The following is a 13,454-nucleotide window of genomic DNA, read 5'->3' as shown; positions in this document are numbered from 1 at the left end:
ATGTCTGGGAAAAATTTGGGATTAAACAGGTTAAAATGCGTTTTAAACAATGTTAAGTGGTTTTCATAACCCATTTTACTCTTAGTAATTTAATAATTTCATAAATTTCATAATTTAAAAATATAGTGCAGAAGTATCTAATCGGTATCGATACTGCCTTTACTGCCTTGAAAAATATCGGTATCGTATCGAAAACAAAATAAGGGGTATCGCCCATCCCTCCCGCAGATGGTGTTACAAGGTGACGAGCTACATTGTGTACTTTTAAAACGCGAGCAGCCGTCAGAGGTTTGCAGTAAATGCACACAAGCTCACCTCCGCATTTGAGTCGCTTATAACATGCACTTGGGCCATAGAAACAAGCACAGCAATCCTGAAAGCCCTTTTTATTTTCAATTCGCAATTTCATCAGGATATTAAAAAGACACCAAATTTAGAATCAGTTATGAAGGGTGTGTGTTTAGTTTTTCACCTTGCTTGAGCGGGAGGAAGAGCCAGAGCCATGGAGTGAACACCTGCTTCACTGGGCATCTTCTGCAGCTGTGTATCTGCAGTGAGGGCCACTCCTGAAAACATTAGGAGGAAAAAAAACTCCATTAGGCCAGTTCTGTGTAACTGATTTAAATGCTCTCAGGATTAAACGCTCTTACCCGGAGCAGAATATGCTGATTATTAGAAACATTTCTGATTATTATCAATGTTGAAAACAGTCGTGCTGCACAATATTTTTGCGGAAACTGTGATGCATTTTATTTTTCAGGATTCACAGATGAACAGAAAGTTCAAAAGAACAGCGTTTATTTGAAATAGAAATAGTTTGTTACATTTTAAATGTCTTTACTGACACTTTTAATCCGTTTAATGCAAAACTGGAGTAATGATGCTGAAAATTCAGCTTTGATCACAGCAATAAATTTTTTTTAAAATATATATTCACATAGAAAACAGTTATTTTAAATTGCATTAATATTCCACAATTTTACAGTTTTTACTCTACCGGTATTTTTGACCTAACAACAACTTTTTTAATCCATACTTCCACTTACAGCATGCACTATATGAAAAGGCAGGGGCTGCTGGTAGAGAGACGGGAAGCATGTATAACAGCACGACTCGGACTCATACTTCTCTCGTGTTGGATTCCAAATGACCTTGAGAGTAATTTTTCCTGTTCTTTTTTTTCAGGTTATTTTATTCCCATCAGGACGTGACCAGGGCAGCTATGCACACGGTGCTTGTGTGTTCACTTCAGGCGCACACCGCGTGCTCATCTCCAGCACATCACACAGATAAATGACTGCATTAGCACCCATGAGGTGTGTGACGCTGTATAAACACTGAGCAGCGAGCATGCTAGCAACCACACCGGCATCATAACACCTGAACTACTAATGAATCACCCAACCATCAGGACACATACAATCAAACTGTTAGGTTTACTCAGCATTATATAAGCATTTCACTTTCTAATGCACAGCTTTGATGCTAAAATGCTGTGTTGAAATCCATTAGCTTAACTAATTTGCAAAAAGTCTGCGAGAGCGATATTTTCAGTAGTTTTCTCTTTTAAAACCGACAAAGCTTAGTTATGCTTGTTTCACAATGCACATTTATTTCAGCACTCATATTACATGCAAGATAAACGTAAATCCAAGTAAAGTTCTGGCACTGCAAAAGACTCACTGAAAAAGCACTATAAACCTATTTATCAGCAAAATATTTCGCAATAGGCTTTTATGAAGTAACATAAAATATCGGAGCGAACTACTCTCCCATTGTTTGAAAAAGACATCTGTTCGACGCAGTGACGGACACACAAACAGCACTTTCTATTCAGTAAATCTGACTGCATAAAGGGTTCTTAATAAAAATAAAGGTTTCCAAGAACGAATGTGGGTTCCCCAACAAACCTTTCAGTAAACAGTTGTTCAACACTAAGAAAACATTTTAAGTTGCATAGATGCTGCTGGATCTTCATGGAGCCATCAACACTGAAGCAACCTTTATTTTTTAAGAGAGTACACTTGGCCTCCTCAAGCAAAATATTTCAAGTTAGGGGGGAAACTAGACAGACATGCCACATGAATTTAGAAGAGCTGAGAAGAGATTTCCTGCTGTTAAGAGAATGTCATGTTTGTAAAGCTTTGTTTGGTGACCCTTACATAAAGTAATGGTGGTTAGATAAACCAGACTCTTACTTCATCCACTTTAAAGTAATAGTTCACCCAAAAATGAACATTTGCTGAAAATGTGCTCACTCTCAGACCATCCCAGATTTAGATAAGTTTGTTTCTTCATCAGGTTTGTAGAAATGCAGCATTGCATCAGTGTCTCAGCAATGGATGCTCTGCAGTGAATGGGTGCCGTCAGAATGAGAGTCCAAACAGCTGATAAAAACATCACAATAATTTTACACAAGTAATTGTTTTTAACTTCAAACCGCTTCCTCCAGTGAAAAAGTGCATCTCCTGTTGTCTCTCACATTAAAATCCAGCCACATATGTGTTTAGAGCTGTTTAAACGCTGCTTGATCTGTGCAGATTTCTCTCCTGATTCACACCAGAACACTTTTTCACTGCAGGAAGAATTATTATGGATTATGGACTCATATTTGAGTTAAAAACGCCTTAATGCTGGATGTGTTTCAGCTTTTGTCTTCTCCAGATGTTAACTGATGGACTGGAGTGCTGTGGATTACTTGTGGATTATTGTGATGTTTTTATCAGCTGTTTGGACTCTCATTCTGACGGCACCCATTCACTGCAGAGCATCCATTGCTGAGACACTGATGCAATGCTACATTTCTACAAACCTGATGAAGAAACAAACTCATCCTAATCTCGGATGAACTGAGGATGAGCAGATTTACAGCACATGTTCATTTTTGAGTGAACTATAATTTAAAACACTGGTTTTGCTGTGATACAATTCGCTTTTACTTTTCTTTTCTTTTTTTGGCCATTTTAACAACAGTGTAAGTGGAGAGATGACAGGAACATGTGCAATTTTACAGGGACATCTCTGCATCTCTCCATTTTCAGTCTGCCAGTAAACATAAACCTCTCTGTAATGTAGTTTTAAAATTTCACACCATGTGCGCGTCACTGTAATGTTCATTTGAAATCCTAAAATCTAGTGTAAGTTATGCCTGTTGCTCTCCTGTCCTGGATATATTTGAAATGTTCTGTGCTGTGTTTATCTACTCATTTAAGTGAAATTAGTTGATGTGTCCAAGTTATGCAGGTTTTCGTGTCTTGAGGAAAATATTTAAGAAGTGCACCTGAACTATTCATGGCTGAATTTTTCCTCAGGCTTCAGCTTTATCATCCTTATGTTTCGGCGTGATTGCTAAACACATGACTTTGTTGGGGGGAATCTTTTCAGCTCTTGTTTCAAACTGTTTATGGCCAGCTGTAAATGGGTTAAAGTGTGTTTGGTGCTCTGGACAGGTGGTATCTGGGAAATGTAAACAGGTTGCATGATAGATGCATAAATTGTTTGGCCTGCAAAGTCATTAAAATGCGGTGTATGTATTGATTTTAAACTCTTTTTTTTTTCATTTTCAGCTCCAGGTGAACCGAGAGAAGAAGTGTGTTGACAGCATTATGCATCATATACTGCACGCAAGTGTGCAAACTGTTATCTGTGTGTGTGTATATAATACCACATTAATGATGTAACCAGTTTTAAAGCTTCATTTTAGAAAGAAAACTAAATTGAGCTTTTCTTAGAAAGCTTGTGAATGCATGTGATTGTTCAAGGAATTTTTCACCCAAAAATGAGCATTAGCTGGAAATGTGCTCACCCTCAGTCCAAACAGCTGATAGAGCATCCATTGCTGAGACACTGATGCAATGCTACATTTCTACAAATCTGATGAAGAAGCAAACTCATCCTGATCTCGGATGAACTGAGGATGAGCACATTTCAGCAAATTTTCTGTTAATGCTGGATTTGTTTCAGCTTTTGTCTTCTCCAGATGTTAACTGATGGACTGGAGTGCTGTGGATTACTTGTGGATTATTGTGATGTTTTTATCAGCTGTTTGGACTCTCATTCTGACGGCACCCATTCACTGCAGAGCATCCATTGCTGAGACACTGATGCAATGCTACATTTCTACAAATCTGATGAAGAAGCAAACTCATCCTAATCTGGGATGAACTGAGGATGAGCACATTTCAGCAAATTTTCAGTTTTTGGTGAACTATTACTTTAATATCAAGCCCACTGTGGTCTTCATGATAATTCTCATCAGTATCTCTTTGCACAGAATGGTGAATCTCTGCGCTCACATGTCTGGCTCATCTGTTTACATTCTCTGAGCAGAAGAGAGCGTCGGTGGGCCCCCGGCAGACAGACCACCGTATATGTCCAATCAAGTAGGAAAAATAAACAAGCTGCTGAACATCTTGTCCGGCCTCAGTCAACAACACACTCCAGATCACCTGAGGGCACAGGTCCTCTCCATCTCCACCATGCCTCATTCTCGATGAGGTGCTGCTCTTGTCATCCGTTTAGGGACGGCCGCTTCTGTGGTTACAATCAACAAGGACTTCACCGAAATATCTCCTGATACAGAATGAGATATAATAGCCTCATGCATTCATTCACCCAATGGACCCTTTCACATTTCCGGGTTTGGAATGAGGAGGTACACTATAACAGGATAAACCTCTATAGAGATTAATGGGTGACTGTAGCAAATACAATTTCTGTGTTCCCATTCATCCCTTAGCAGCTATGTCAGAAAGCATTGTTTACCAGAAGTATTCTTAAAAGTATATTTAGGTAATAGTAATTCATTACTTATTATTTTTGTGGGAATCTGTACTTTACTTGAGGTCTGTTAAAAATGTCATATGACTTAAATCATTTCTCAGTTACTTAAAAATAAAAATTTCTTTATCCTCATGTGACTTTGTAAGATGATGGTGATTAAATGGTGACAGCATGTACTGTACGTTTCTGGGAGAACAAGTCCTTTCAGACACAGACTTTGTGCTATAGTAATGTGTTTTTATAATAACCACTGCTGTAGATGAATGACCTTGAAACATGAACATGTTAGCCTTGATTATTAGTCTAAAATCATTATATACAAATGGCAAACCACTGTAAAATCACCTGCTGGAAATGTTAACTGAACAATGAGGGGAAAAAAGTAATAAAAGACAGGCTTCTTTACCAGTGGTGGCTCGTCAGGGGAGGCAAGGGAGGCACAATTTAATGTTAATAAAACCTCAAGTTATTAATTTCATGTCTTCAGAATGTGCATTTCTTGTAATTTCACCGTTGCAAACCATAAAATATTACTGAAGTCGGAATCCCCTGTGTTTTACCGCTGCTATTCCCCGTGAACATCTCCATGGATAGAGAAGGGGAGGGGAAGCACAATCCATAACCGGAGACTTTGGCCTCCGTTGATAAAAAAATTAACCAGTTATCATCAAGTATTACACCACGTAAGCAGAGCGGCTCTATTTCTCATTGGTTTAAATACAGAAGAAAAAAAATCCACGGAGGAGGCTAACCTCAACCAATCACCATGAAGGCATCAATTGACCCTTCGCAGGGAGTTTGATTGACAGGCGATCCGACCAATCATAACCCAGCCATTTTGTCTGACAAATAAACCAGACAGGAGAGTAGATTAACATCAGTAGACCTGAACTTGAAAAATGTTGTGTATTGACGTCTCTCCGTGGTTGAAACAAGACACCTTCTGATGTTAATTCATGTTTATTTTGTGCTATAACTATTAATAAAGAGGAAGAGATGATCGGTTCACGTGCCGCTTGAACTGGCGCTACAGCGATCTGTTACGACACATTAAAGAGCCACAAAACGGTATTGTTTGAATTTCTTCAAAAATGATAAAATTTGAAAGCTGAGACTTTGTTTTATTCCAAAAGTAACCTGCTCTGTCTTGTCTGTCTGCAAGTTGCCAGTGTTTTTCACTGCGTGAGAACATGATGTGTGGCATGAGAGCACCGTGGCTTGTCGGACGTAGCAACAGTAACTAAGGGGGGGCTGGTCTTTGCGAAGGGTCAATTACGTCGCAATATGCTTGAACTGCTCTGTCGTGCCGATAATGTAGTAAGTATGGAGGGAAGAGATATTGAATATTTGATCGCCAACAAATTTACAAAGCTCCTTTTCGAGTAGCAGATAAAAATAAAAACTGAAGGAAGACCCACGCCTAAGCTGGAAATAAAACAATCTTAATTAGACGGCTGAACGCGCTGTTTTAGAACAGAATTATTATTATTTTGCAAAACGTTAGCCAGTGACTAATGTTAATTGATGATGAATAAGCCTTAATTGGTGAATTGAAGAAGACCGGCGTATTCTACCACAGAGTCATAGACACGTTTGCTGCTAAAAAGGACAGGAGGATGGATTCATTCTTCAAGTAATAGGTGAGTGAAATTGTCTTGTTGCATATGTATAATGTAATTTTCATACATAAACATTACCAAAAAAGGCCTTTATTGAGCATTTAAGCAAAAAAAAACAAAAAAAAAAGGCAAAACTGCTACAATGTGCCTCCTTTATTTTAATATCCACGAGCCGCCATTGTTCTTTACAAAGTTTTTGCATCAAGAATACTAAAATGAAAAAAATTCATGCCATATAGACCTAAAGGGCAACATGTGAAGTTCGATTCACGAATAAATTACTCTTCAATGAATCGTTCTAAACGACTCATGAACACAGGAGTCACAGGTTTGAATCACCAAGAACACACAAACATATTATCTTTATCTAAATAGCCTACTTCACACTCTTCATCCTTGTTTTTATAACTTACCATAAGCTGTATAGTGATGTATTTGATAAGGCTTATCCAATAAAATAAAGCTCCTTTTCGAGTAGCAGATAAAAATAAAAACTGAAGGAAGACCCACGCCTAAGCTGGAAATAAAACAATCTTAATTAGACGGCTGAACGCGCTGTTTTAGAACAGAATTATTATTATTTTGCAAAACGTTAGCCAGTGACTAATGTTAATTGATGATGAATAAGCCTTAATTGGTGAATTGAAGAAGACCGGCGTATTCTACCACAGAGTCATAGACACGTTTGCTGCTAAAAAGGACAGGAGGATGGATTCATTCTTCAAGTAATAGGTGAGTGAAATTGTCTTGTTGCATATGTATAATGTAATTTTCATACATAAACATTACCAAAAAAGGCCTTTATTGAGCATTTAAGCAAAAAAAAAAAAAGAAAAAGGCAAAACTGCTACAATGTGCCTTCTTTATTTTAATATCCACGAGCCGCCATTGTTCTTTACAAAGTTTTTGCATCAAGAATACTAAAATGAAAAAATTCATGCCATATGAAAATGACAGATTTCAGTTTCTGCTTCTCAGTACTGGCGCCGCACGAGCTGAAAGCAAGAACAGATCTAAAGGGCAACATGTAAAGTTCGATTCACGAATAAATTACTCTTCAATGAATCGTTCTAAACGACTCATGAACTCAGGAGTCACAGGTTTGAATCACCGAGAACACACAAACATATTATCTTTATCTAAATAGCCTACTTCACACTCTTCATCCTTGTTTTTATAACTTACCATAAGCTGTATAGTGATGTATTTGATAAGGCTTATCCAATAAAATATTATTACGAGGCAAAAAAAAAAAAGATTAACTAAAGTTGGACAAATGCAGTTTTTGATGGGTTTTAAGATTGATTATACCTCAGCAGGTCCAAAGCTATACCGTGAAAAAGCAGAAATTATCATAATCCATCTTAATAACCACTATCAGTGACGTATAATTTGTATGTTATAGCTACTTTTTGTAATATAATGCATTGTTTAAAGGAATATTAATATTAATATTCTATTATTCATATTAATATTATAATAATAATATTATAATTGAAAAATTGCTGAAAACTTACTGACCTTTAGGCCATCCAGAATGTAGATGAGTTTGTGTCTTCATCAGGTTTGGAGAGATGTAGCATTGCATCAGTGTCTCAGCAATGGATGCTCTGCAGTGAATGGGTGCCGTCAGAATGAGAGTCCAAACAGCTGATAAAAACATCACAATAATCCACAAGTAATCCACAGCACTCCAGTCCATCAGTTAACATCTGGAGAAGACAAAAGCTGAAACAAATCCAGCATTAAGACGATTTTAACTAAAATACAAGTCATAATGCATAATAACGCTTCCTCCAGTGAAAAAGTGCATCTCCTGTTGTCTCTCACATCAAAATCCACCCACAAATTTGTTTAGAGCTGTTTTGGCTTGTAAACAGTGTCATTTAAGCAAAAAAAAAAAAAAAAAAAAGGCAAAACTGCTACAATGTGCCTCCTTTATTTTAATATCCACGAGCCGCCATTGTTCTTTACAAAGTTTTTGCATCAAGAATACTAAAATGAAAAAAATTCATGCCATATGAAAATGACAGATTTCAGTTTCTGCTTCTCAGTACTGGCGCCGCACGAGCTGAAAGCAAGAACAGATCTAAAGGGCAACATGTAAAGTTCGATTCACGAATAAATTACTCTTCAATGAATCGTTCTAAACGACTCATGAACTCAGGAGTCACAGGTTTGAATCACCGAGAACACACAAACATATTATCTTTATCTAAATAGCCTACTTCACACTCTTCATCCTTGTTTTTATAACTTACCATAAGCTGTATAGTGATGTATTTGATAAGGCTTATCCAATAAAATATTATTACGAGGCAAAAAAAAAAAAGATTAACTAAAGTTGGACAAATGCAGTTTTTGATGGGTTTTAAGATTGATTATACCTCAGCAGGTCCAAAGCTATACCGTGAAAAAGCAGAAATTATCATAATCCATCTTAATAACCACTATCAGTGACGTATAATTTGTATGTTATAGCTACTTTTTGTAATATAATGCATTGTTTAAAGGAATATTAATATTAATATTCTATTATTCATATTAATATTATAATAATAATATTATAATTGAAAAATTGCTGAAAACTTACTGACCTTTAGGCCATCCAGAATGTAGATGAGTTTGTGTCTTCATCAGGTTTGGAGAGATGTAGCATTGCATCAGTGTCTCAGCAATGGATGCTCTGCAGTGAATGGGTGCCGTCAGAATGAGAGTCCAAACAGCTGATAAAAACATCACAATAATCCACAAGTAATCCACAGCACTCCAGTCCATCAGTTAACATCTGGAGAAGACAAAAGCTGAAACAAATCCAGCATTAAGATGTTTTTAACTAAAACATGAATCCATAATATTGTTGTTTCTAGTAAAAAAAGCCATCTCGTCTGAATCAGGAGATAAATGTGCAAAGATCAAGCACCGTTTATGAGCCAAAACAGCTCTAAACAATTATTGTGATGTTTTTATCAGCTGTTTGGACTCTCATTCTGACGGCACCCATTCACTGCAGAGCATCCATTGCTGAGACACTGATGCAATGCTACATTTCTACAAACTTGATGAAGAAACAAACTCATCTACATCTGGGATGACCTGAGAGTGAGGATATTTTCAGCTAATGCTCATTTTAGGGTGAAATCTGTTTCTCTCTGAATAAACAGCTTTGTGAGAGCAGCTTTCAGAGGAACCCAAGCGCTGATCTGTGCATGTAAAGTTTTGGTAGTAAATCTAAAGGGACGCCTACTTTAACAACACAGTGGAACTGACATCTTCTCCAGAGTCATTATACAGTGGTAAACAGATGCCGCTAATATCAATGCTGAAGACGCAAGTGTAAAGAAAAGGGACGGAGCGACGGAGATTCACATTTAGACCAAGTGTGAAAACCGTCCAGCTCCTCAGGCTGAAGATAAATGCAGCTCAGGCCAATAAAGCAGTGATGGGAGTCCTGAGGTGCAACGACTGGCAGTCTGTGTCAGAGAAAGACTGAGTGAAGCATTCAGAAGGAATTATCCGGCAGGGACACGCCACTCACCTGTCAATAATCCTGTTAAAGGACAAGCCCTCGAGTCCCCGAGGCCAGAACATGGCTCGTCCTCTCTGGGTTTCATTTGCTTTCACATCAAGCCATACCCACACTCACCATTAACTCACAGATGGTGACGGAGATGCATGTCTCCACGGATATACTGGCAGTTTATTATTCCCTCAATGGCAAATGACTTTGCTTTGGCCGCTCTCTGTGGATATTGCAATTGTGTTGTTGGTTTGGAAATGATGAATTAAGGAAAGATGAATTCTTGGAAGAGGGTGTGTTCATGGCAAACGAAACACGGAATTTCTGAGGCAAGCTCTTGGCTGATGGATTTTATATTTAGACTGTCTCACAGTCGTACTAAGCTCATCTAAACACTGTGCGCAGATAAGACAGCTTCATTAATTTTCATCCCAGAAGACCTTTCTACGGTTTACTGAAGCCAGAGCAAGCGAGTGTCAGGACCTGAGTGAGAGCAGGGTTAAATAGGTGTGCTAGGTTCAAATGATCAACAATTTTATATTTTTTATAGAATTTTTTTTTTTTTTAATTACAGTTGCTAACATATGCACTAGCTAGCCAGTCATGCCATTAACTAATGACAACAGCAATAATTGTACAGCATTTTTATATGATTAATTACAGTAACTCACCAAAAAGTCTAAATAAAAATATAAACATATAATATTGATGCCAGTTGATTTTTTTAAAATTAAAGCTTCTGCAAAAAAGGCCATTACAGTATGCAAAAATATGAGTCTAACCAGGGTTATAAAATTATTAGAACACTTTTCTTAATTGAAATTAAGCAGAAATAAAATAAAATATCAATATTAGCTAAAAAACTTATTTCAGAGCAACATTTCTTTGCGACATAAGTTGAAGCTAACTGGAAATAAAATAAATAAAAACTCAAACTGAAATAAAAATAAATTAAACCTAAACAGTAATACAAAAAAAAGATACCAAATATTAATAGAAACTACAATAGTATATAAATAATACCAAAATAACAATGGTTCTAAGAAGATGAACACGGCAACCAGTAATACTGAATCTCTCAGTGTTCATTTTCACTCGAGTCACACGCTGCATTTGTATGAAACAAGAGAGAACAATACAGGAGACCAGTTTCAGTTACCCGGGTGAATTAACAAAGAAAGGGCAGGTTTATAAATTAACATTAAACTACATAGAACCTTATTGTAAAGTGTTACATCTATTTGTAGCATCTATGTTATATTTTTGCATTCATGCTGCAGCTGTAAATGCACATGTTCGCTGTATTTACTGACGCAGCATATCTTCTGGTGAAATATGGAATTAAAGCACAGAACATGACGTTCTCACACTGCTCATTCTCATCTGCAGATGCTTGAGAACCATCTGGTCGTTACAATTCCTCAACCGAGAGACACAAACCCACACAAATTAGCCTGACACAAAAGTACACAGACGCACTGGAGCGAATTCCACAGAGAGGAAAAGATGCTGCTTTGCATCAGTGAATATTTCTTCTTTATTGAAACTGAGCCAGGGGATGAAATCCAACTTCAGAAAAACCCCTTTAGTCTTGTATATTTCCTAAGCTTGAGCTCAAAACTCACGGTTGCATGAATGTACTGTATGTTCTGTGTGTGCTTCTGTAGTGAAGCTGCTTATAAGGCCATGACGTGGTGTATGTATTTTCATAAACCTTCTATTTGACCCCAAGAATGGACTGAGATAAAACAGAGACGCTCACAGCACAGCTGGCTTTACTCACACATATACTATATCCTTCATCACACACAGCCTGCTGAAATGCTATAGATGAAAACATGACCACAAGGAGCATAATATCTAATGTCTGCTAAATCAAAGCAGCACAAGCGTCTGAGAACGTGTCTTTGAAATACCCAACAGCTGATCTCATAGGCAAACTTGTGGAAAAAAATGTTTAGATCTGAGCTATCTAATAAGCCATGTGTTAGTGTGACATCAAAAAGCTGTCAAACACGTATTACTTTAATACAAGTTAAGCTCAATGGACATAACATTTTACAATAAACTTCCATTGTTAACATCAACTAACAATGAAACATTCTTCTAAAGCGTTAATTAATTATAGTTAATGTTAATTGCAACATATACTAATACATCTTTAAAATCAAAACTTGTATCTGTTAATATTATTTAATGAACCTGAGCATGAACCATGAACATAATGTACCATTAACAAAGATTCATAAATACTGTAACAAACGTATTGCTCGTTGTTAGTTAATGCGAGTTAATGCATTAAATAAGGAAGGTTACCGTAAAGTGTTACTGCATAATTTGTGACAATGTTGATTTACAACACAGTAATCAACATTCAAGCTCACGATAAGTCACTCACAATGGAAATAGCAGAAATGTGAAGAAAAAATAATTTAGAGGCAGAAATGTGAAGTGTACTCAAATAATTGTATAAAAGCACTCACAATTATTCTGCAGTTAAAACATGTGTATCATTTGAGCTTTAGATCTGTTTAAATCATAATTTGTAATTGTTTTAGAGTTTTAGGGCATAGTCATGGCAACAAAGTTGAACAACTGCATACAAGTTTGCACAGATTGCAAGTGATGTTTCCCACACCAAACACATATAGTTTACTTCTTGTGGCTAAACTGTTTAAACAGTGAATATTATAATGTTGACACATTGGCCCCATTCGCTTGCTTGATTTTTGCTTCTTTTTAAATTAATTTGTGTGGCAATTAACATTATGCCTCAAATGCTGTTGATTGAGCTTAACTTGCACTGAACCCAGATTTGCTTCGTTTTGCATTCATTTTAGTTCACTTTCATCGGTTTTTATTCGGATAAGATCATCGGAGAAGATCAGACACACACATCCACCATCATGTCAAAAAATGCAAGCCATGTATTCTCCTGTATAAACATTATAAATTCTGCGCGTCTTCTCTTGGTCTGAGGCCAGGCGTGGAGAATCGGAGGGTTTGTGAACTTTCTGCTACTGTATCATGACCAGATTTTTGACACACGTCATGTTGTGAGCACCTGGAATCCTCTGCATTTCGCTCTGTTCGCACAGCAGAAAACCATCAGCTGAAGGTCGTTCAGTAAGTGCAGACAGAGAGCTTCTCTGGCATTACATTGCCTCAACATAGGATAAACTGAAGAAATGCTTTAATCCAAACGTACAAACCTTTGGATTAAATGACAAAAAAACGTATGCATCTTTACTAATTCTGTCGTTTGCACATTTATAATTCTTGCATTGGTGATTATTGATCATATTTTACAATTAAAACTTTTGACGCAGAGATTAAATCCTTTGATTCCAGACAAGCTTTGTGAATTGCATGTGAGATATTCAGATACTCTTTCCTATAAACACCTTGTATATCACACCACTGCCAGGAATAGTGGTTGAAGTCATGACACTGCTTCTTCTCTCAGACACTGGATTGCTGAAGTAAGTGTGTGATGAAACAGCGCTGCCCAGTGATGAGCTCAAAACATGACT

Source organism: Sinocyclocheilus rhinocerous, unplaced genomic scaffold, assembly GCF_001515625.1.
Source record: "Sinocyclocheilus rhinocerous isolate Xijiao unplaced genomic scaffold, SAMN03320098_v1.1 scaffold706, whole genome shotgun sequence".
Taxonomy (NCBI): Eukaryota; Metazoa; Chordata; class Actinopteri; order Cypriniformes; family Cyprinidae; genus Sinocyclocheilus; species Sinocyclocheilus rhinocerous.
This window is presented reverse-complemented; position numbering follows the sequence as displayed.